Consider the following 24,386-nt stretch of genomic DNA (forward strand, 5'->3'; position numbering starts at 1 on the left):
TCATACATACATACAAACATACCATGTATAAATTCTATAAGCCTAGGGGGTAGGGGAAAATTTCAATTCCCCCATGCCTGACGACAGAGGTGGGATTTAAGGAGCTTGCGAAAGGCGAGGAGGGTGGGGGCAACTCTGATATCTGGGGGGGAGCTGGGTCCAGAGGGTCAGGGCCACCACAGAGAAGGTTCTTCTCCTGGGTCCTGCCAAACGACATTGCTTAGTCGACGGGACCCGGAGAAGGCCAACTCTGTGGGACCTAACCAGTCGCTGGGATTCGTGCGGTCCCGGAGATATTCTGGTCCGATACCATAAAGGGCTTTATAGGTTGCTCGTTGTGGTGTTATAGAATAGAATAGAATAGAAAATAGAATAGAATTTTATTGGCCAAGTGTGATCGGACACACAAGGGATTTGTCTTTGGTGCAGATGCTCTCAGTGGGCATAAAAGAAAAACATACATTTGTCAAGAATCAAGAGGTCCAACACTTAATGATTGTCATAAGGGTCAAATAAGCAATGAAGAAACAATTTTTCACACTCCGGAGGCTTTAAGGAAGCTTACAATAATGGCCAAATGGGCAAACCAGAAGTTTGGAAAAACGGACTTCTGGTTTGCCTGTTGTGCTATTTTTCGCCCTCTGGAGGCTTCAGGAAAAGCGGACTTCCGGTCTGCCTGTTGTGCCGTTTTCTGCATTTTGGGGCTTCAGGGCAGCTTTCTGAAGCCTCACGAGGGCGAAAAACAGCAAACCGGAAGTCTGTTTTTTCAAACTTCTGCTTTGCCCATAGGGCCGTTTTTTCACCGTCCCAGGCTTCAGTGAGGCCTGTGCACATGCAGGGGGACAAGGGGGATTGTGCGCATGCGCAGGGCAGTTCACAGGTGTGGGGAGGGAGGAGATGGGTATGGGGACATGTGCATCTGCTGGCACCAACCAATGTGCCCCATACAATTTGAGACACGGGTCTTTTTAAAAGCCTCCAAGGATGGACCACCTACAACTACTAAAGTGCTTGAGCAAGGGGGGTGGACTATAAGACCTCCAAGGTCTCTTCAAACTCTATGATTTTAGGTCCGTCCACTGAGTATAGAATAATACAGCTGGAAGGGACCTTGGAGGTCATCTAGTCCAACTCTTGGCTCAGACAGGAAAGCATTTAACATTTCAGACAAATGCCTGTCCAGTCTCTTCTTGGAAGCCTGCAATGATGGAGCACCCACAAACCTCTGGTGGCAAGCAGTTCCACGGCTCAATTGTTCTCACTGTTGGGATGCTTCTGCTTAGTTCTAGGTGGCTTCTCTCCTGGATTAGTTTCCATCTGTTGTTTCTTGTCCGGTCTTGACATTTGTCAAGAATCATGAAGTACAACACTTAATGATTGTCATCGGGGTCAAATCAGCAATCAGGAAACAATCAATATTAATATAAATCCTAAGAATACAAGCAACAAGTTACAGTCCTACAGTCATAAGTGGGAGGTGATGGATGATAGGAACAATGGGGGAAACTAGTAGTAATAGTAGTGCAGACTTAGTATATAGTTTGACAGTGTTGGGGGAATTATTTCTTTAGCAGAGTGAGGGCGTTTGGGGAAAAACTCCTCTTGTGTCTAGTGGTCTTGGTGTGCAGGGCTTTGTATCAACGTTTTGAGGGTCAGTTTTGAAACAGTTTATGTCCAGGATGCGAGGGGTCAGTCAATATTTTCACCACCCTCTTTTTGTCTGGTGCAGTCTACAGGCACTAGCAAAGATGCGTAATTGCCTTTTTTTGGGGTGGGGTGGGAAGCATATTTGGAGCACATGAAAACCATGTGCAAAATCAGCTGTGCCCGCCTGATATGAATAATGGATTGTTTTGTGGAATTGCAGGCGATTCCAAACGTGTTGGCTTGCAATATTTTTGCCACTGGTTTTCAAAGGAAAATCTCTGTTATTTTGACCTGGGAGGATTGGTGACTTTGCCTAACCGGGAGGTGGGGGACACAGTGCGAGTCACAACAATTGTGTTCACACCACAGCTGCTGTGTAGGAGCCCCGCTGCTTGTTTTCAGGCCTGCAAGGCTTGGATGGAGAACCTTGGTTTGGTTTCTGGGTGGCTTAGCTTGTTGTGTGTGAATGCAGCCACTGGGCTGGGTTTAGATTGGTGCCAACCTGGAAAAATAGTTCAATTTGACACCCGGGTTGAGGCAGGTTGTGTAGCCAAGTCAGGCCTTGTAATGTTCACTTCCCCCAAGGGACCCTTGCAGCTTTTCTCCTGTTTCGTTGTAAGTGTTTAAACGGAGCGAAATAAAGAATTCTCGCCCCTGTTTTTCAAACTTTGGAACTCCTCTAACCAGGTTTATTTATGCACTTCGGTTTATTTGGTTAGATTTTTATGTTCCCTCTGTTTCTTTATAAATAATTCGGATACTTTTATAGATAATTCAACTTGGTGAACATACCTCTAAGGCAGAACTAGAGCTCACCGCCTCTTGGTGATTGGGATTCGTGCGGCAGAAGGCGGTCCCGGAGATATTCTGGTCCGGTGCCATGAAGGGCTTTATAGGTCGTAACCAACACTTTGAATTGTGACCGGAAACTGATGGGCAACCAATGCAGACTGCGGAGTGTTGGTGTAACATGGGCATATTTGGGGAAGCCATGATTGCTCTCGCAGTTGCATTCTGCACGATCTGAAGTTTCCGAACACTCTTCAAAGGTCGCCCCATGTAGAGAGCGTTACAGTAGTCGAACCTCGAGGTGATGAGGGCATGAGTGACTGTGAGCAGTGAATCCCTGTCCAGATAGGGCCACAACTGGTGCACCAGGCGAACCTGGGCAAACGTCCCCCTCGCCACAGCTGAAAGATGGTTCTCTAATGTGAGCTGTGGATCGAGGAGGACGCCCAAGTTGTGGACCCTCTCTGAGGGGGTCAATGATTCCTCCCCCCCAGGGTAATGGACGGACAGATGGGACTGTCCTTGGGAGGCAAAACCCACAGCCACTCCGTCTTATCCGGGTTGAGTTTGAGTCTGTTGACACCCATCCAGGCCCCAACAGCCTCCAGGCACCGGCACATCACTTCCACTGCTTTGTTGACTGGACATGGGGTGGAGATGTACAACTGGGTATCATCAGCATATTGATTGGCCCAAAGTCATGTAAGTTAGAACTAGAACTCACCGTCTCCTGGTGATTGGCCCAAAGTCACCCAGCTGGTGTAAGTTAGAACTAGAACTCACCAACTTTCATGCTTAAGCAGGATAAAAAATCTAATAAATACATAAAAAATTGGAATCCAATTTTGATTGCCCCTCCCCTCCAATTCATAGAATTTATCTGATTTTGACTGGCATAGAAGCTCAGGAGAACTCAATAGGGCCTCTAGTGATCATCCAACTGAGCCACCGGTAGATTCCCAAGTCCTGGTTCTCTTTTCAACAACCCCCCCAGCTTTTTAAAAAAAAACAACCTTACACGCAGTGCAGATTTCTTTTCACTGTGAAACAACTTGAAATGTTGGGAAATTTTTTCCTAATATGTCGTGGAATTTGCACCCCCCTCCCCCCGCTTTGCCGACAGTTTCTCAAGCCTTTTATAGCAAGGTTTGTTTTGCATTTTGGGGGTCATGCAGTTTTAAAAACCGGTGCAAAAAATAATAAAAATAATAATAATAAAAGTCAGATTTTTCTGAATCACCCCGGATCGCAGTTTTAAGGTGGCTGTTCAGTCAACCCCACCCAATTGTTCAGCTTTTTTGTTGTTGCGATGGCTGTTAAGTAAATCACTGCAAGCTCGCAGTGTTGTTAAGTGAATGCAGCCCCCCCGCACCCCCCCTCCGTGGGCTATGCATGTTGGAAGCCAGCTGGGAAAGTTGCAGAGTGGGAGACAGTGTGGTCTAGTGGTTAAATCACAAGGCTAGAAACTCGGAGGTTGTGAGTTCAAGTGTCACGTTAGCCGTGAAAGGCAGCTTGTTGGCCTTGGGCCAGTCACTTGGAGGTCTTCTAGTCCAACCCTCTGATCAGGGAGGAGGTCCTGTGTTTTCTTAAAAACCTTTTTTTTAAAAAAGGAAGTAAAGAAGGAATTGAGGGAGAGGGAAAGAGAGACTCAGAGGAAGGAAGGAAGGAAGGAAGGAAGGAAGAAATTGAGAGAGACAGAGAGAGTGATATAATGGAAGAAAAGAAAAGAAGGAAGGAAGAAATTGAGGGAGACTTAGTGTGAGAATGGAAGAAAAGGAAGGAGAAAAAGGAAGGGAGGGAGGGAGGAATTAAGGAATTGAAGGAGACAGAGTGAGAGAATTGAAAAAAATGAATGAATGAAGGAATTAAGGGAGACAGCAAGAGTGAGAGAATGGAAGGAAGGAAGGAAGGAAGAAAGAAAGAAAGGGAGAGAAATAAAGAGAGACAAAGAGACAGAGAGAGAGAAGGAAAGAAAGGGAGGGAGGGAGGCCAGAATAACAGAATTGGAAGGGACCCTGGAGGTCTTCTAGTCCAACCCCCTTGCTCAAGCAGGAATCCCTACTAAATCTTTGCACCCAAATGTCTGTCCGATCTCTTTTTGGGAACCTGCAGTGTTGGAGTAACACCCTCCATGAAGGCTTCTCTAACTTGGCCCATTTTAAGACGCGTGGACTTCAACTCCCAGAATTCCCCCACCCGCTGCTCTTGGGATACCCCTCGTTTGGAAAGGCTTTGTGTGCTGAGACCCTCTTTCTCTGCCCCCCCTCCAGGGCTGCCAGAGGGATCCCCAAGTGGCTGCCCCCCCCAACCCCGAAGTTGAATCCTTGACCAACTGGTGAGTAGACAAGTCTGTGTGCTTTGTGCGTTTGGATTCAATTCCATCTTTGGATTAAGATGTCGCTGTGCACTTGTGGACAATCCTCAAAGTTACGGCCGTCGGAAGTTGCAAGAGCAGTAAAGGAAGCTTTCCTTCTTTCTCTCTTCTCTTTCTATCCTTCCTTCCTTCCTTCCCCTCCCTCCTCTTTCTTTCTTTCTTTCTTTCTTTTTTCTTTCTCTCTTGTCTTTCCTCCCCTCTTTCCTTTCTTTATTACGCTCCCCTCCTTCTTTCTTTCTTTCTCTCCCCTCCTTCGTTCTTTCTTTCTCTCTCTCTCTTCCTTCCCTCTTCCTCCCTCCCTCCCACCCCCTCCCTCTTTTCTTTCTCTCCTTCCTTCCTTCCTTCCTTCCTTCCTTCCTTCCTTCCTACGTTCTTGCGCCAAGCCCCCAAATCTGGAGAACATGGGGAGGTTGCTTTGTGAGCTGAGCCTGGCCATATATGGCCAAATCCAGGATCTCTTGCCTCTTTGCCTCCAGACTCCGATAAGCAAATGCTTGTTGGAAGCGACGCAGTTTCTCTTCCCCCACAATCTTGGCTTGTCCAGCCTCTTCCTGCTGGGGATCTGCATTCCTTGAATTTCAGCTCCTGGGAGATATTTCTTTGGGAGAGTTTTGTGGGTTTGTTTTGAGATGTTTCTGTCTCGGGCCACCCACCAGCATCTCTCGGGGGCTTCCTTGCGATGCAGAGCAGAGTTCCCGAGAAGCCCCTCCCTCCTGGCCCATTGGAGGGCATTGTCAATCAATCAATCACAATAGAGATGGAAGGGAACTTGGAGGTCTTCTAGTCCAACCCCCTGCTCGAGCGGGAGACTCTTTCAAACAAGCAGCTGTTGCTTCTTAAAAAAAACTTTTTTAAATAAAAGGACGGAAGGAAGAAAAGGAAGAAGGAAGGAATTGAGGGAGAGAGAGAGAGAAAGAGAGACTCAGAGGAAGGACGGAAGGAAGAAAGGAAGGAAGGAAGAAAGAAGGAAGGAATTTAGGAAGAGAGAGAAAGAAAGAGACTCAGAGGAAGGAAGGAAGGAAGGAAGGAAGGAAGGAAGGAAGGAGGGAGGTAGGGAGGGAAGTAATTGAGGGAGAGAGAGAGAGAAAGAGAGACTCAGAGGAAGGATGGAAGGAAGGAAGGAAGGAAGAAGGAAGGAATTGAGGGAGAGAGAGAGAGAAAGAGACTCAGAGGAAGGAAGGAAGGAAGGAGGGTGGGAGGGAGGGAGGGAGGGAAGGAATTGAGGGAGAGAGAGAGAGAAAGAGAGACTCAGAGGAAGGAAGGAAGGACGAAAGTAAGGAAGGAAGAAAGAAGGAAGGAATTTAGGAAGAGAGAGAAAGAAAGAGACTCAGAGGAAGGAAGGAAGGAAGGAAGGAGGGTGGGAGGGAGGGAGGGAAGGAATTGAGGGAGAGAGAGAGAGAAAGAGAGACTCAGAGGAAGGAAGGAAGGACGAAAGTAAGGAAGGAAGAAAGAAGGAAGGAATTTAGGAAGAGAGAGAAAGAAAGAGACTCAGAGGAAGGAAGGAAGGAAGGAGGGTGGGAGGGAGGGAAGGAATTGAGGGAGAGAGAGAGAGAAAGAGAGACTCAGAGGAAGGAAGGAAGGACGAAAGTAAGGAAGGAAGAAAGAAGGAAGGAATTTAGGAAGAGAGAGAAAGAAAGAGACTCAGAGGAAGGAAGGAAGGAAGGAAGGAGGGTGGGAGGGAGGGAGGGAAGGAATTGAGGGAGAGAGAGAGAGAAAGAGAGACTCAGAGGAAGGAAGGAAGGACGAAAGTAAGGAAGGAAGAAAGAAGGAAGGAATTTAGGAAGAGAGAGAAAGAAAGAGACTCAGAGGAAGGAAGGAAGGAAGGAGGGTGGGAGGGAGGGAAGGAATTGAGGGAGAGAGAGAGAGAAAGAGAGACTCAGAGGAAGGAAGGAAGGACGAAAGTAAGGAAGGAAGAAAGAAGGAAGGAATTTAGGAAGAGAGAGAAAGAAAGAGACTCAGAGGAAGGAAGGAAGGAAGGAAGGAAGGAAGGAAGGAAGGGAGACAGGGTGGCGCAGTGGTTAGAGTGCAGCCCGGCAAGCTGCTTCAGCTAACTGCCAGCTGTAGTTCAGCGGTTCAAACCTCACCACCGGCTCAAGGTCGATTCAGCCTTCTGTCCTTCCCAAGTGGGTCAAATGAGGACCCAGATTGTTGGGGGCAAGAGGCGGATTCTGTCAACCGCTTAGAGAGGGCTGGAAAAACACTAGGAAGCGGCATATAAGTCTAAGTGCTATTGCTGTTGCTGTTCCCGCTTGAATTCAGCCCTGCCTGGGTGCTGCGTTCGAAGGGCGGGGTTTTGAATCGGATGGCGCCGTCCGTCCATCCATTTCCTTGTTTGCACACAGGTGTTTGTGTGCTGCTGTTATCTGGAACGTTGGTGCCTCATGCGTGGCACCCAAACTCCACCCAAGGTGGACTCTGAAACGAGGTTAGGCTTGTGCGTCCATCCTGGGCCTTTCTCTAACCTGGTTGTGCGAACCTACCCTTAAGACATTTATTCATTCATTCATTCATTCATTCATTCATTCATTCATTCATTCATTCATTCATTCATTCATTAGATTTGTATGCCGCCCCTCTCTGTAGACTCGTTTAAATCGCCATCTTATACTACGAAAAATACAGTATATGCCACCGAATCTCATGGGACTCAGGGTGGTTTACAACATATTAAAAAATACAGAGATAAGTCAAATATAAAACAATGCAAACGTTAAAACCCCAATAAAACTAGTCAATAAAAACCACAAACTACACTGTATAGTCATACAGACTCAGAGAAGGGCGGCATATAAATTTAATAAAATTGCCAAAATTGAAGGGGTCCAAAGACGGGCTACAAGAATGGTGGAAGGTCTTAAGGATAAAACTTACCAGGAAAGACTTCATGAACTCCATCTGTCTAGTCTGGAGGACAGAAGGGAAAGGGGGGACATGATTGACACATTGAAATACGTTAAAGGGTTAAATAAGGTTCAGGAGGGAAGTGTTTGTAATAGGAAAGTGAACACAAGGACAAGGGGACACAATCTGAGGGGAAAGTTGGGGGAAAGATCAGAAGCCACGTGAGAAAATAGTATTTGACTGAAAGAGGAGTAGATGCTTGGAACAAACTTCCAGCAGACGTGGTTGGTCAATCCACAGGAACTGAATTTAATCATGCCTGGGATAAACATAGATCCATCGTGAGATAAAATACAGGGAATAGTATAAGGGCAGACTAGAGGGACCAGGAGGCCTTTTTCTGCCCTCAATCTTCTATGTTTCTATAATAAATTTAATAAATAATAACAATACACTCGTGCAGACCAGCAGTCAAGTTTGGGAACCCACAAAGGAATCCCGGGTTTGCACCTTTCTACAGGTTATGGCATCGCTTTCAATGGCACAGGTAGGTGGGCACAGGTGAGCTGGCATTGCCAACCCCCTTGGAAGGAGCCTAGAGCAACCCCGTGGGCAGGATGCTCGGTGTGTAGTAACTTCCAAGTTAATCATTGACAAACACCCCCCAGGCTGGGCGGGGGGGGGGGGGGAATTCCGCTCCGAGTGAAGCCTGACTTTTTCCCCTTAACATGCATTTCGAGTTATGATCTCCATATTTGGAAATGTTTATCCGTGCCCCCATCTTTTCGGAGGGGGAGGTGACTCAGGCCTGGGGGAAGTTTGGAATTCCTTGGCGCCGGGATTAAGCCCCCCCCCTCCCTTCCTCCCCCCCCCCAACTCTCTTCCTCTCTCTCTCTTTCTGCCTTTCCTTGTGGTCAGGCGGAAGATTTTTGCTCCAGGGCTACAGCAAAAAAATATTGTCCCCATTGGTTCTGCTTTTGGCTGGGGTAAGTACGGAGGGTCTCTTGGGTGTAGCCCAGCCTCGGTGGCCTTAGCAACCCCTTCCCACAGGGCTGGGGGGGGGGTCTCCTTAGAGAACTTGGACTGGCAGGCTGGGATAAGTTTGGCGTACCTGCCCGGATTTGGAGGCTTGCTGAAGCGGGAATTTTTTCCCACCTTTTGGTCATCTCAGTGGGTTTTGGGCTCGCTGGTCCCCACTGTTCATATTTACCTGGTTTACCGGAAGGGGCCAGGGAGCCTTCCTCATTTTCTGGGGTTTTTTTCTTCTGCAATTCTTCCTGTATTTTGCTTTATTTTGATTTCTTCCTCTTTTTTTTTTTTTGGCTGCCTTGCTTCCTGGTGTCTCCAGAAAGGAGGCTGGGAACAAACTTTTATGTATTTAATTTTTTTATTTATGTGTTTTGTCAAGTACATTTTGGAGGTGTGTAAAGAAATAATAATATTCATTTACATGATGCTAGTAAGAAAAATAAAAGAGGAAAAGTTAGGACAGGGGACGGAAAGAACGCTGCTGCACGCTGGTGTGTCCTGGTTGAAGGGGGGTGTGGGGTCAGCCATGTGGAGGCTACTCCACCTCCGTCTATAGGCGAAACATAGAAACATAGAAGATTGACAGCCGAAAAAGACCTCGTGGTCCATCTAGTCTGCCCTTATACTATTTCCTGTATTTTATCTTAGGATGGATATATGTTCATCTCAGGCAGGTTTCAATTCAGTTCCTGTGGATTTACCAACCACGTGTGCTGGTAGTTTGTTCCAAGCATCTACTACTCTTTCAGTAAAATAATATTTTTTCACGTTGCTTTTGATCTTTCCCTCAACTAACTTCAGATTGTGTCCCCTTGTTCTTGGGTTCACTTTCCTATTAAAAACACTTCCCTCCTGAACCTTATGAAGATGTAGAGAGTTGTGTGTGTTTCACAACAGTTCCTTTGTGGACTTGTTGAAAGGGTGTGCGAAAAAGTGGGTAGTAGCTTTTGGGGAAAGCAGGAGGAGGGAAGGTTGGTCCGTTTTGTGGCTCTCGGGGCTAAGCGGAGCCTCCTTTCCCAAGAGTACTCTACCCATAGGTACTAACTAGGTCCCGGAATCTGGGAGGGATTGTGACTGCGATTCTCGGGATCTCTCTTTGAATGCTCAGCCCTGCAAATTCCTCGTCAGCCGTCCTTGAGAAAAACCGGGGCTTACCCGGAGACAGATGTCAAGAATTTGGTCTCCTGGGTTGGGATTGGAAAGCTTTTCCTGTTGAACTTTGGCCTAGTTTTTTCAAACAATGACTCATATATATATATAAATAGATCTATCCTAGTCTCCCTTAATTTTCAAATTCAGCAAAAAAGAAGTCACACACACACACACACACACACACACACACACATATAGAAACATAGAAGTCTGACGGCAGAAAAAGACCCCATGGTCCATCTAGTCTGCCCTTATACTATTTTCTGTATTTTATCTTAGGATGGATATATGTTTATCCCAGGCATGTTTAAATTCAGTTACTGTGGATTTATCTACCACGTCTGCTGGAAGTTTGTTCCAAGGATCTACTACTCTTTCAGTAAAATAATATTTTCTCATGTTGCTTTTGATCTTTCCCCCAACTAACCTCAGATTGTGTCCCCTTGTTCTTGTGTTCACTTTCCTATTAAAAACACTTCCCTCCTGGACCTTATTTAACCCTTTAATATATTTAAATGTTTCGATCATGTCCCCCCTTTTCCTTCTGTCCTCCAGACTATACAGATTGAGTTCATTAAGTCTTTCCTGATACGTTTTATGTTTAAGACCTTCCACCATTCTTGTAGCCCGTCTTTGGACCCGTTCAATTTTGTCAATATCTTTTTGTAGGTGAGGTCTCCAGAACTGAACACAGTATTCCAAATGTGGTCTCACCAGCATTCTATATAGCGGGATCATAATCTCCCTCTTCCTGCTTGTTATACCTCTAGCTATGCAGCCAAGCATCCTACTTGCTTTCCCTACTGCCTGACTGCACTGTTCACCCATTTTGAGACTGTCAGAAATCACTACGCCTAAATCCTTTTCTTTTGAAGTATTTGCTAACACAGAACTGCCAATACAATAGTCAGATTGAGGATTCCTTTTCCCCAAGTGCATTATTTTACATTTGGAAACATTAAACTGCAGTTTCCATTGCTTTGACCATTTATCTAGTAAAGCTAAATCATTTACCATATTGCCGACGCCTCCAGGAATATCAACCCTATTGCACACTTTAGAGTCATCGGCAAATAGGCAAACCTTCCCTACCAGACCTTCCCCTATGTCACTCACAAACATATTAAAAAGAATAGGACCCAGAACAGACCCTTGTGGCACACCGCTTGTAACCTGACTCTGCTCAGAATACTCGCCATTCACAACAACCCTCTGGTGTCTATCCTTCAGCCAGCTGCAAATCCATTGAACTATCCAGGGATTAAGTCCAATCTTCACTAATTTATCTATCAGCTCTTTATGTGGAACCGTATCAAAGGCTTTGCTGAAGTCCAGGTAGGCAATATCCACGGCACCACCTTCATCCAACACCTTTGTGACATAGTCAAAGAAATCAATGAGATTAGTCTGACATGATTTGCCTTCAGTAAAGCCATGCTGATTTGGGTCCAATAATTTATTGTTTTTTAGGTGCTGATTTATCCTCTTTTTCAGTAGAGTCTCCATCATTTTAACGACAACTGATGTCAAGCTAACTGGCCTGTAGTTACCAGCTTCTTCTCTACTGCCCTTCTTGTGGATAGGCACAACACTTGCCATTCTCCAATCCTCAGGAACATCTCCTGTTAACAAGGATTGGTTAAACAAATCAGTCAGGGGGGTAGCAATGACAGATCTGAGTTCTTTAAGAACTCTGGGGTGGATGCCATCTGGACCCATTGCCTTATTTATCTTTAATCGTTCAAGTTCTTCTAAGACATCGGCTTCTAAGATCACTGGAGCTGAATCCGTACAGTTGGAGGCAATGCTATATCCCTCTATAGTATTATTTTGTAAGGTGTCTTTTGAGAAAACTGAACAGAAGTAGCTATTGAAATGGTCAGCGATCTCCTTATTCCCATTAATGCATGTATTTTTCCCGGTACTAAGCTTCGTGTATATATATGTCAAATGTTTTTTTGCTGAATTTGAAAATTAAGGGAGACTAGGATAGATCTATTTCAGCCTTATTTTGGCCTCATTAGCTAGCCATACCCACTGGGACTTGAACCTGCAACCTTTGCCTTGTAAGGCAGAGAATTATCCTCTAGGCTACAGTATCCAATCCCTTCAGCTATATATATATATATTTGTTTTCGTAGATATATATATTTAATGAGGATAGTTTTTAGATATTTTCTTAATTGGTGTACGCTGGTCACTTTTTCTGAGATCGATGGCAAATAAATGGAATGGAATGGGGTGGATGGATAGATACATAAACAGATAGATAGATAATTAGCTATATAGAGAGATGATAGATTGATAAATTGATTGATTGATTGATTGATTGATTGATTGGTGGGTGGGTGGGTGGATAGATAGATGGATGATATAGAATTTAGGGGTAGGCAAAATTGGCTCTTCTATGACTTGTGGACTTCAACTCCCAGAATTCCTGAGCCATGCATGCTAGCTCAGGAATTCTGGGAGTTGAAGTCCACATGTCATAGAAGTGCCAACTTTGCTTACTCCAAGATAGATGGATGGATGGATGATAGATAGAAAGAGATAGTAGATAGATGATAGATAGAGGAAAGATAGATAGATAGATAGATAGATAGATAGATAGATAGATAGATTGATAGATGATTGATAGGATAGTTTAATAAATCAATATATGGAGCGAGAGAAATGGATAGATTGATAGTGATTAGTTAGCTAGCTTGATAAACTGATTGGTTGTTAAATAAATAGATAAATATATAAATATTTATGTGAGTGATGTATAGAATGATAAAAAGATTGATAGATGAATAGGTCAACCAGCTGAACAATAGATAGGCAAATGATAGATACAGTAGATATAGATACAGAGATGGATGGAGATGGTAGATGAATAGATTGACAGATGTATCATTAGTAGATAGATGGATGGATGGATGGATAGATAGAGATGGATAGTTTGCTAGCTAGATAAATTAATTGATAAATACTTTGATTAACCAATAGATAGACAGACAGGCCGCATCCTTAAGAGATACCTTCTCCATACTGGTCTGTCCCTAACCTGACCCTTAAGATCAAACTTGGGAACTTTAAGACTTATGGAATTCAACTCCCAGAATTCTCCAGCCAGCTAAATAAATTAAAACAAACAAACAAACAAACAAACAAACAAACAAACAAACAAACAAATAAATATGCTATCAGCCCCCTCTACCACAGAGATCCTGCAGGGCAGTATGGACACCTGTGGGATCTGGCAAATTGAGAGCTGTGAAACATATCTATTTTTCATAGTATAAGATGCACCTTTTTTCTCCCTAAAAGAGGCTGATAATTTGGATGCATCTTACACTCTGAATGTAGCTTTTTTTTAAAGCTCTAACTAGCTGCTAATGATCTTTTCAGCTCTTACCTTGCAGGCTCTTTCATTGTTACTCTCTGTGAAGAATGTTTTCCAAGCCCTAAGATTTTCCTGGGTTTTTTTTCCCATTGGTCTAACTTGCTCCAAATGTTTCTTTCCAGCCCTAACCAGGTGCTAACGATGCTCCCAGCTCTTACCGGCTTGCAAGCCCTTTCATTATTTTTTAAAAATTTATTTTATTTATTTTATTTTATTCATTTGCCCAATACACAAATACATAGGAAGAAAAATAGACATGTGATAATATAAAAGAGGGTGAAAGTGAACTTAGAGGAGAGGATATATGAAAGGAAGAAAATACATATGATAGGTGAAAGAAAGGAAAGACAATTGGACAGGGGACGAAAGGCAAACCAGTGCACTTATGTACGCCCCTTACTGGCCTCTTAGGAACCTGGAGAGGTCAATCATGGATAGTCTAAGGGAGAAATGTTGGGGGTTAGGGGTTGACACAATTGAGTCCTGCAATGAGTTCCACGCTTCGATAACTCGATTGTTGAAATCATATTTTTTACAGTCAAGTGTGGCGCGGTTCGTAATGAGTTTGAATCTGTTGCGTGCTCTTGTGTTGTTGTGGTTGAAGCTGAAGTAGTCATTGACCGGTAGGACGTTGCAGCATATGATTTTGTGGGCAATACTCAAATTGTGTTTTAGGCGCCGTAGTTCTAGGCTTTCTAGGCCCAGGATTGTTAGTCTGTTTTCGTAGGATATTCTGTTACTCTCTCTGAATAAAGTTTTTTTAAAGTCCTAACCAGGCGATAAAATAATGTGCTGGCTAAGTACACTGGCCAGAGGAATTCCTGGTAAGCAGATTCTTTTCCCTATTTCCCTCCCCCAAAACCCTAGGTGCATCTTATATTCCAGTGTCTCCCCCCCCCCCTGGAAAAAATACAGTAAACACAAAGCTTTTGCTGTGTCCGAGTATAACAGATATAGTGCCCTTGCTGACCTTAATAGGGACACTAAATGGACAAGTCCAGCTAGTTGTGATAACGATAACTCAAATAAGCAGAAGATCGTGGTCCAAGATGAAGAGCTTATCTTGGAAAGTGGAAAGCGTGAATGACATATTACCCATCAGTCCCACCAGAGCAGCCAGGTAACCAAGGGGAGGAGCCACCTTCTGGTTGGTGATTCAGTTGTAAGCGATCTGCCAGGTGCTTCTGCCAGCAAAGATGAGAGGCTATTCTTATGATAGTCAAGAATGCCAATAAGGGCTGTGTTGTTGATGCTATTATACATCTTGGCACAAATGATCTGTTCCAAAAAGACGTACTGTAGTTTTCGGAGTATAAGACACATCGTAGCTTTTGGGGAGGAAGCTGAGGAAAAGAATCTGCTTACCAGGTATTCACCTGGCCCGCATCTTTAGTCTGGTCAGCTTCAGCAGATTATTTTATCCCCTGGTTAAGGACTTTTTAAAAAAACTTTATTCGGAGAGAGTAACAATGAAAGACCTTGCAAGCGGGTAAGAGCTGGGAACATCGTTAACACCTGGTTAGGGCTGGAAAGAAACTTATTCGGAGCAAGTTAAAGCAATGAAAAATACCCTGCAAAGACTTAGAGCTTGTAAAACATTCTTTGCAGAGAGTAACAATGAAAGAACTTGCAAGGTAAGAGCTGGGAAGATTGTTAGCACCCAGTTAGGGCTGGAAAAAAAGCTTGGGGTGGGGAGCTACATTCAGAGTATAAGGCGCAATTGAATTTTAAGCCTCTTTTAGGGAGGAAAATGGTGCATCTTATACTCCGAAAAATACGGTACTTTCTGTGCAGAATGACTTCCAGAGCTTAGGGTATGAACTTAGTATAGGATGTAGGCTTATCTTTTCAGAGGTTGTACCTGTACCTAAGGAACAAAAAGGGAAAGGCTAAGGTGTAGCAAAGTTTAATGTGTAGCTAAAAGAGTGGTGTAAAAGGGAAGGCTTTGGTTTCATTAATCATGATTAATCCAATGAAAAACTGCAAAAGAGATGGTTTGCATCCATCAAAGAAAGGGACTGAACTACCTGGTATTAAATCCACAGATTTCCTGTATACACATTGAAACTGAACACCGGGGACAGAGAAATAGAATAGAATAGAATAGAATAGAATTCAATTCTTTATTGGCCAAGTGTGATTGGACACACAAGGAATTTGTCTTTGGTGCAGATGCTCTCAGTGGACATAAAAGAAAAAGAGACATTGGTCAAGAATCATGTGGTACAACACTTAATGATGGTCATAGGGGTCAAATAAGCAATGAGGAAACAATCAATATTAATAAAAATCTTAGGATACAAGCAACAAGTCACAGTCATACAGTCCTAGGTGGGAGGAAATGGGTGATGGGAATGATGAGAAAAACTAGTAGTAACAGTAGTGTAGACTTAGTAAATAGTTTGACAGTGTTGAGGGGATTATTTGTTTAGCAGAGTGATGGCGTTTGGGGGAAAAACTGTCCTTGTGTCTAGTTGTCTTGCTGTGCAGGGCTCTGTAGCAACGTTTTGAGGGTGGGAGTTGAAACAGTTTGTGTCCAGGATGTGAGGGGGGGTCAGTCAATATTTTCCCCGTCCTCTTTTTGACTCATGCAGTCTACAGGTCCTCAATGGAAGGCAGGTGGGCAGCCACTGTTTTGTTCTGCAGTTCTGATTCTCCTCTGAAGTCCGTGTCGGTCTTGTTGGGTTGCAGAACCAAACCAGACAGTGATGGAGGTGCAGATGACAGACTCAATGAATACGATCCTTGTGCTCCTGCGTCAATAAGACGTTAGCAGCAATCTCGCATCGTGTTTGAATGGATCATTTCCAAGTTTTATGAGTCCTTCCTTTGTTTTGCACAGCATTGCAAAAGGGGGATCTATTTTGTTTGTTTATTTATTGATCTATTTTGACTTTTGAGCTTGGCCAGTGGCAGCTTCCAGCAAATTGTTATTATTATTTATTAGATTTGTATGCCGCCCCTCTCTGAAGACTCACAACAATACAAAATACAAATCCAATGATTAAAAAAGCAAAACAGTTAAAAACCCTTACTTTAAAAACATTGCCTCTTACTTGATCTTATTGATTTCTGTCCAGAGCAGGAATTTCTTTTCTTTTTGCCCCTTTTTGGCTCAAGAAATCCAACAAATAAAAATAAAAATAAAAATAAATAAAGAGTAAGGGATTAAAGGTCAGGGCTGATATGAATCCCACCGGATTACTTATCTTGGAAGGAGAAGAATTGAAGCCTGTCCTCCTGCCCTGTATCCTCCAGAGCCCCCAGGAAAGATCCTTGGAGAAAGCTGAGACAAGCATTCTGCAGCAAGGTGACTCGGGGAGGGTTATTTATTGCTTTATGGTGAGAAAAACGTTGCAGGCCCCCTTTGCAAACAGCGGACGGCAAAAAAAAGTCCCGGAAACGTCCCAGCGTGGCTGAGTCAGGCCTGTCTGACATCTGCAGAAGAATGCAAAAAAAAAAAAAAAAGTAATAAAAATAAATGGCCTTTTTTTAAAATGCAAGAGCCTGGAAAACAAAGATGGTGAAAGCAGGGGGAGGGGGTGGGGACTTGAGCAAACATTTAAAAGGTTATGTCCAGCACGCTCGTCCTGCCTTTGGGAAGCAGGTGACCAAAGGTTCAACTGCAGCGGCCTGTGTCTGTCCACCATGCAGGGGTTTCAACTCCCAGTGTTCCCCAACCAGGGCGCGTGGACTCCAACTCCCAGAAATAAATAAATAAATAAATAAGGATAAATAAGGATAAATAAGGATAAATAAGGATAAATAAGGATAAATAAGGATAAATAAGGATAAATAAGGATAAATAAATAAATATCAATAAATAAATAAATAAATAAATAAATAAATCGAAACATTTAAATATGTTAAAGGGTTAAATAAGGTTCAGGAGGGAAGTGTTTTTAATAGGAAAGTGAACACAAGAACAAGGGGACACAATCTGAGGTTAGTTGGGGGAAAGATCAGAAGCCGCCTGAGAAAATATTATTTGACTGAAAGAGTAGTAGATGCTTGGAACAATCCACACTCACTGAATCTAAACCTACTTGGGATAAACATATATCCATTGTAAGATAAAATACAGGAAATAGTATAAGGGCAGACTAGATGGACCATGAGGTCTTTTTCTGCCCTCAGCCTTCTATGTTTCTATGTTTCTATAAAAATAAATAAATAAATAAAAATAAATAAATAAATAAATAAATAATGAATGAATGAATGAATGAATGAATGAATGCAAAGACACCATGCAGGGAACTTCAACTCCCAAAATTCCCAAGCAAACATTTCTGAACTTTGACTCCCAAAATTGCCCAGCCATGTTATGTGGATTTCAGTTCCCAGAATTCCCCAGAAAGCGTTTGTGGACTTCAACTCCCAGAATTCTCCAGGGACTTCAATTTCCAGGAGTTCAAAGCTACCACATAGGGACCAATTCCCAGAATTCCCCAGCCGGGATATGTGGACTTCAACTCCCAGAATTCCCCAGCTGGGATACACAGTATGGACTTCAACTCCCAGAATCCCCTAGCAACTGAATCTTCAATTGCATTTCCATGCCACCGCCTTCTTTTGACTAAGCGATGGTGAGCACGCGTGAGGGCTCTCTGGCCTGACTTCGGATCGAGTCTTCTTGGATCTTTCAGGGACCCACTTCTTTAAACCGCCTCCCCTTGGTTTTTATGTTTTATTTTAAATCTGCTGCTCCTCCTCCTTCCTTCTGTCTTTCAAGCACCCAGAATGTGGAGCCAGGGCCCCCGATGAGCCTTGACCAAAAATAGAAATGAGATGGAACAATTGCATTTGGCAATTTGGAAATGGCCCTCCGGTTGACGCAGCCAGAAAGTCTATTTGTGGTGTTCTTCTTGCTATTGCAGCTACACACCATCATCGCCCCTGGCCCACTTCCAGTTCCCAGCGCACCACGACTCCGACTTCTTTCCCCCAGGCCCCGTTCCCGGTGGCTTCTTCTCGCCGAACATTTTTTACTTTATCTCTCTCTTTGATTCCGCTCTGTGATTTCGGGTTAATTTTTCCACCCGCTTAAGACCAGGGCTTCTAGGGGGAAGGTTCCAAATTTTAAGCCACTTTAAGGTCTGTGGACTGCAACTCCTAGAATTCTCCAGGCAGGTTTTGTGGACTTCATTTCCCAGAATTCCACAGCCACAAAGTAGGGATTTCAACTCCCAGAATTCCTCAGCCATAGTTAGTTAGTTTAGTTTATTAGTTAGTTATTTAGTTTATTATTTATTTGTATGCCGCCCCGAGTCTTCGGAGAGGGGCGGCATACAAATCTAATTAATATTATTATTATTATTAATATTAATATTAATATTAATATTAGTATTAGTATTAGTATTAGTATTAGTATTAGTATTAGTATTAGTATTAATATTAATATTAATATTAATATTAATATTAATATTAATATTAATATTAATATTAATATTAATATTAATATTAATAATATTAATAATATTAATAATATTAATAATAATAATAATAATAATAATAATAATAATAATAATAATAATAATAATAATAATATTAAGCAGCAGCAACCTGGACTCAGGTTGCTGCTGCTTAATGCCAGGTCGGTGGTCAATAAAGCTCTCCTCATCCGGGATCTGATCCTGGATGAGGAGGCCGACCTGGCATGTATTACTGAAACCTGGCTGGGCCCAGAGGGAGGTGTTCCTCTCTCTGAAATTTGCCCAGCCGGGTTTCAGATATGGCACCAACCTCGACCCCAGGGAAGGGGGGGAGGAGTGGCTATTATAGCCAGGGAGAGCCTTTGCCTACGTGGACTCATTGCTCCGGAAATTGCGGGTTGCGAGTCACTCTTGATGAAGTTGGACTTAGGGGTTCAGGTGGGCTTATTTCTCACGTACCTGCCTCCCAGCTGCGTGTCAAAAGCCCTGCCTGTGCTACTCGAGGAAGTAGCCGGGTTGGCGGTGGAGTTCCCCAGACTTATTGTCTTGGGGCACTTCAACCTGCCGTCACTCGGCGAAACCTCTGGGTTGGCACAGGAGTTCATGGCCACCATGACAGCCATGGACCTGACTCAAGTAGTACGGGGTCCGACTCATGAGGGAGGGCACGCACCTGACATGGTATTCCTTTCCGAGCAATTGATTAATGGTCTGAGACTAAGGGGCTTAGAAGCAGTGCCTTTGTCATGGTCAGACCATTTTCTACTACGGCTTGACTTCCTGGCTCCAATCCTTCCCTGCAGGGAGGCGGAACCAATGAAGATGTTCCGCCCCAGACGCCTGATGGACCCAGAGGGCTTTCAGACGGAGCTTGGGGTTATTCCAGAGGCACTCATCCACAGTTCGGCGGAGTCTCTTGCGGAGGCCTGGAATACGGCTGCTGCGGAGGCTCTCGACCGGATTGCGCCTTTGCGACCTCTCCGTGGCACTAGACCCCGTAGAGCCCCATGGTTCAACGAGGAGCTCCGGGAGTTGAAACGCCAAAAGAGACGTCTAGAGAAGCGATGGAGGAAGAGCAGGTCTGAATCTGATCGAACACTTGTAAGAGCCTTCATTAAGACTTACAAAGTGGCGCTCAAGGCGGCAAGATGCGCGTACCATGCCGCCTTGATTGCATCAGCGGAATCCCGCCCGGCCGCTCTGTTTAGGGTGACCCGCTCCCTTCTTAACCAGGGGGGAGTTGGGGAGCCCTTGCAGAGTAGTGCCGAGGAGTTTAACACGTTTTTCGCTGATAAAGTCGCTCAGATCCGGGCCGACCTCGACTCCAATTGTAAAACAGAGTCGACTGACAATGAGTCAGTCGAGGTGACTGGGGCACGTACTTGTCCACCTGTCTGGGGAGAGTTTGATCTGGTGACACCTGATGAAGTGGACAAGGCCATTGGAGCTGTGAGTTCCGCCACCTGTCTACTGGATCCGTGTCCCTCCTGGTTGGTCTCGGCCAGCAGGGAGGTGACACGGAGCTGGGCCCAGGAGATTACCAACGCTTCCTTGGGGAGGGGAGTTTTTCCACCACTCTATAAAGAAGCGCTTGTGCGCCCCCTCCTCAAGAAGCCTTCCCTGGACCCAGCCGTACTCAACAACTATCGTCCAGTCTCCAACCTTCCCTTCATGGGGAAGGTTGTCGAGAAGGTGGTGGCACTCCAGCTCCAGCGGTCCTTGGAAGAAGCCGATTATCTAGGTCCCCAGCAGTCGGGCTTCAGACCTGGTTACAGCACGGAAACGGCTTTGGTCGCGTTGATGGATGATCTCTGGCGGGCCCGGGACAGGGGTTTATCCTCTGTCCTGGTGCTCCTCGATCTCTCAGCGGCTTTCGATACCATCGACCATGGTATCCTTCTGCACCGGTTGGAGGGGTTGGGGGTGGGAGGCACTGTGCTTCAGTGGTTCTCCTCCTACCTCTCTGGCCGGTCGCAGTCGGTGTTAGTGGGGGGTCAGAGGTCGACTCCGAGGTCTCTTCCTTGTGGGGTACCTCAGGGGTCGGTCCTCTCCCCCTTGCTATTTAACATCTACATGAAACCGCTGGGTGAGATCATCCAAGGACATGGGGTGAGGTATCATCAATATGCCGATGATACCCAGCTTTACATCTCCACCCCATGCCCAGTCAACGAAGTGGTGGAAGTGATGTGCCGGTGCCTGGAGACTGTTGGGGCCTGGATGGGTGTCAACAGACTCAAGCTCAACCCGGATAAGACGGAGTGGCTGTGGGTTCTGCCTCCCAAGGACAATCCCATCTGTCCGTCCATTACCCTGGGGGGGGAATTACTGACCCCCTCAGAGAGGGTCCGCAACTTGGGCGTCCTCCTCGATCCACAGCTCACATTAGAGAACCATCTTTCAGCTGTGGCGAGGGGGGCGTTTGCCCAGGTTCGCCTGGTGCACCAGTTGCGGCCCTATCTGGACCGGGACTCATTGCTCACAGTCACTCATGCCCTCATCACCTCGAGGCTCGACTACTGTAACGCTCTCTACATGGGGCTACCTTTGAAAAGTGTTCGGAAACTTCAGATCGTGCAAAATGCAGCTGCGAGAGCAGTCATGGGCTTACCCAGGTATGCCCATGTTTCACCATCACTCCGCAGTCTGCATTGGCTGCCGATCAGTTTCCGGTCACAATTCAAAGTGTTGGTTATGACCTTTAAAGCCCTTCATGGCACTGGACCAGAATATCTCCGAGACCGCCTTCTGCCGCACGAATCCCAGCGACCGATTAGGTCCCACAGAGTGGGCCTTCTCCGGGTCCCGTCAACTAAACAATGTCGGTTGGCGGGCCCCAGGGGAAGAGCCTTCTCTGTGGCGGCACCGGCTCTCTGGAACCAACTCCCCCCGGAGATCAGAACTGCCCCTACTCTTCCTGCCTTCCGTAAACTCCTCAAAACCCACCTTTGCCGTCAGGCATGGGGAAACTAAACATCTTCCCCTGGGCACGTTGAATTTATACATGGTATGCTTGTGTGTGTGTATGTTAGTATAGGGTTTTTTTTAAAAAAAACTTTTAATATTTTAATTAATTGGATTATGTATTGGATTGTTTTTTCACTTGTTGTGAGCCGCCCCGAGTTTTCGGAGAGGGGCGGCATACAAATCCAAATAATAAATAATAAAATAAATAAATAAATAAATAAATAATAATAATAATAATAATAATAATAATAATAATAATAATAATAATAGATTTATATGCCGCCCCTCTCCGAAGACTGATGTAGGTACCATGATGTAGGAACTTCAATTCCCAGAATTCCTCAGGGACTTCAATTCCCAGAATTCTCTAGCCAGGTTTTGTAAATTTCAACCCCTAAAATTCCTCAGCCATGATGTACGGACTTCAACTCCCAGAATTCCTCAGGCAGGTGGCAGGCCAAAGCCTCCAACTCTACATGACACCAGTTTTTTGTGGACTTCAACTCCCAGAATTCCAAAGCCCCAATACTTTGGAGCTCAGGTCCATGGTGTCTTAAAGTGGCAGAGGATAGGAAATACAGGCAGTCCTTAACTTACAACGATTCATTTAGTGACCGTTTGAAGTTAAAGCAGAACAGAAAAAAGTGCCCTGACCATGTCTCACACTTATGACTGTTGTAGCACACAAACACACACCCTGAAATCACATGATCAAAATTCATATGTTTGGCAACTGGCTCATATTTATGACGGTCACAGCGTCCAGGTCTCCCTTTTGTGACCTTCTGACCGGATTCACTTAACGACTCGGTTACTAATTGAAATAACTGCCTTGATCCACTTAACAAGCAGTTCTGTGTTAGCAAAAACTTCAGAAGGGAAGGATTGAGAGGTCGTGATTTCTGACAGTCTCCAAATGGGTGAGCAGTGTGGTTGGCCGGTAGGAAAAGCAAGTAGGATGCTTGGCTGCATAGCTAGAAGTATAACAAGCAGGAAGAAGGAGATTGTGATCCCGCTGCATAGAGCACTGGTGAGACCACATTTGGAATAATACTGTGTTCACTTCTGGAGACCTCACGTACAAAAAGAGATGGATCAAATTGAAGGGGTCCAAAGACGGGCTACAAGAATGGTGGAAGGTCTTAAGCATAAAACGTATCAGGAAAGACTTAATGAACTCAGTCTGTATAGTCTGGAGGACGGAAGGGAAAGGGGGGACATGATTGAAACATTTCTATATGTTAAAGAGTTAAATAAGGTTCAGGAGGGAAGTGTTTTTAATAGGAAAGTGAACCCAAGAACAAGGGGGCACAATCTGAGGTCAGTTGGGGGAAAGATCAAAAGCAACGTGAGAAAATATTATTTCACTGAAAGAGTAGTAGATCCTTGGAACAAACTTCCAGCAGACGTGGTAGATAAATCCACAGGAACTGAATTGAAACATGCCTGGGATAAACATAGATCCATCCTAAGATAAAATACAGGACGTAGTATCAGGGCAGACGAGATGGACCAGGAGGTCTTTCTCTGCCGTCAGTCTTCACCGCTGTTTCAGTTAACAGCACAACCTTTGGGTTCAATTATGGTCGTCAGTCCAGGACTATTTCCATAAATGAGCTGTTCTTCCTCTTCCTGGCGTTTGTTCTGGTATTGATTCCTTTCAGGAAAAAAACGGAATTTCTTGAATTTTGGGGACTCTCGCGCTTTATTGCTGCTCCATTTGTTGCGTCTCACTAACGTCCTTTTGTGTCGTGGCCTCGAACCCCATTCAGCCCATTTCAGGGTGGCGACCCAAGGCTCACCTGTGCCCTGGCTTGGGGACGCAACCCTCCTGCGCATCTTGCACATCGCTGTCTGGCTGGCTGCGCACCGCGCTCTATATATAGCTCTCCTCCGTGGGAGGTATTTTGGCTGATGCGCTTGCAGTGCGGAGCTGCTGCCGGGAGGCGTTTAAAAATATCTGGCTGGGAGCACGCGGGAGAGGAGCCACGGGTGGGGGAGCGTGGCCGAGGCCACGGAAGAGGCAGGGATGCGGGTGAGAGAGAGAGAGAAACAGAGAAACAGAGAGAGAAAGAAAGACATACAGAGAGAGAGAGAGAAAAAGACAGGGAAAGAAAGAAAAAAAAGAGAAAGACAGAAAGAGAAAAAGAAAGAAAGAGACAAAAAGTGAAGAGAGAGAGAAAGAAAGAAAGAAAGAATGAGAAAGGCAGAGAAAGAGACAGAGAGAAAGAAAGACAGGGAGAAGAGAGAGGGAAACAAAGAATGGGTGAAAAAGAGAGGGGCAGACAGAGAAAGAAAGAATGACAGAGAGACAGAGAAAAAGAAAGAAAAAGACAAAGAGAAAAACAAGACAGAAAGACAGAGAAAGAGAGATAGAAAGAAAAAGGGAAAGAAAGACAGAAACAAAGAGAGACAGAGAGAAGAGAAAGGACGATAGAGAAAAAGAAAGACAAAAAAGTGAAGAGAGAGAAAGAAAGAATAAAAAAGAGAAGAGAGAGGGAAAAGGAAGAAAGGGAGAGAAAAAGAGAGAGGCAGACAGAGAAAGAGACAGAAAAGGTAAGAAAAAGACAGAAAAAGAAACACAGAAAGAGAGAGATAGAAAGAAAGAAAAAGATGGAAAGAAAGACAGAAACACAGAGAGAAAGACAGAGAAGAGAGAGAAAAAGAGAAAAAGAGACCAAAAAAGGGAAGAGAGAGAAAGAAAGAATGAAAAAGAGAGGGAAGAGAGAAAGACAGAAAAAGCGAGAGAGAGAAAGACAAAAAGAGA

General features: G+C 44.7%; 1 protein-coding gene across 1 annotated transcript in view; it reads left to right on the plus strand.

The window, feature by feature from the left end:
• Positions 1–8,569: 8,569 nt before the first annotated feature.
• LPP (LIM domain containing preferred translocation partner in lipoma) overlaps positions 8,570–24,386 on the plus strand; it is a 166,732-nt gene continuing 150,915 nt past the window's right edge. Inside the window, exon 1 of the mRNA XM_070753852.1 lies at positions 8,570–8,637. The gene's annotated coding sequence lies outside the window, so the exon portion shown is untranslated. The remainder of the gene's footprint in view (positions 8,638–24,386) is intronic.

This window comes from Erythrolamprus reginae, chromosome 5 (assembly GCF_031021105.1).
Source record: "Erythrolamprus reginae isolate rEryReg1 chromosome 5, rEryReg1.hap1, whole genome shotgun sequence".
Classification (NCBI taxonomy): Eukaryota; Metazoa; Chordata; class Lepidosauria; order Squamata; family Dipsadidae; genus Erythrolamprus; species Erythrolamprus reginae.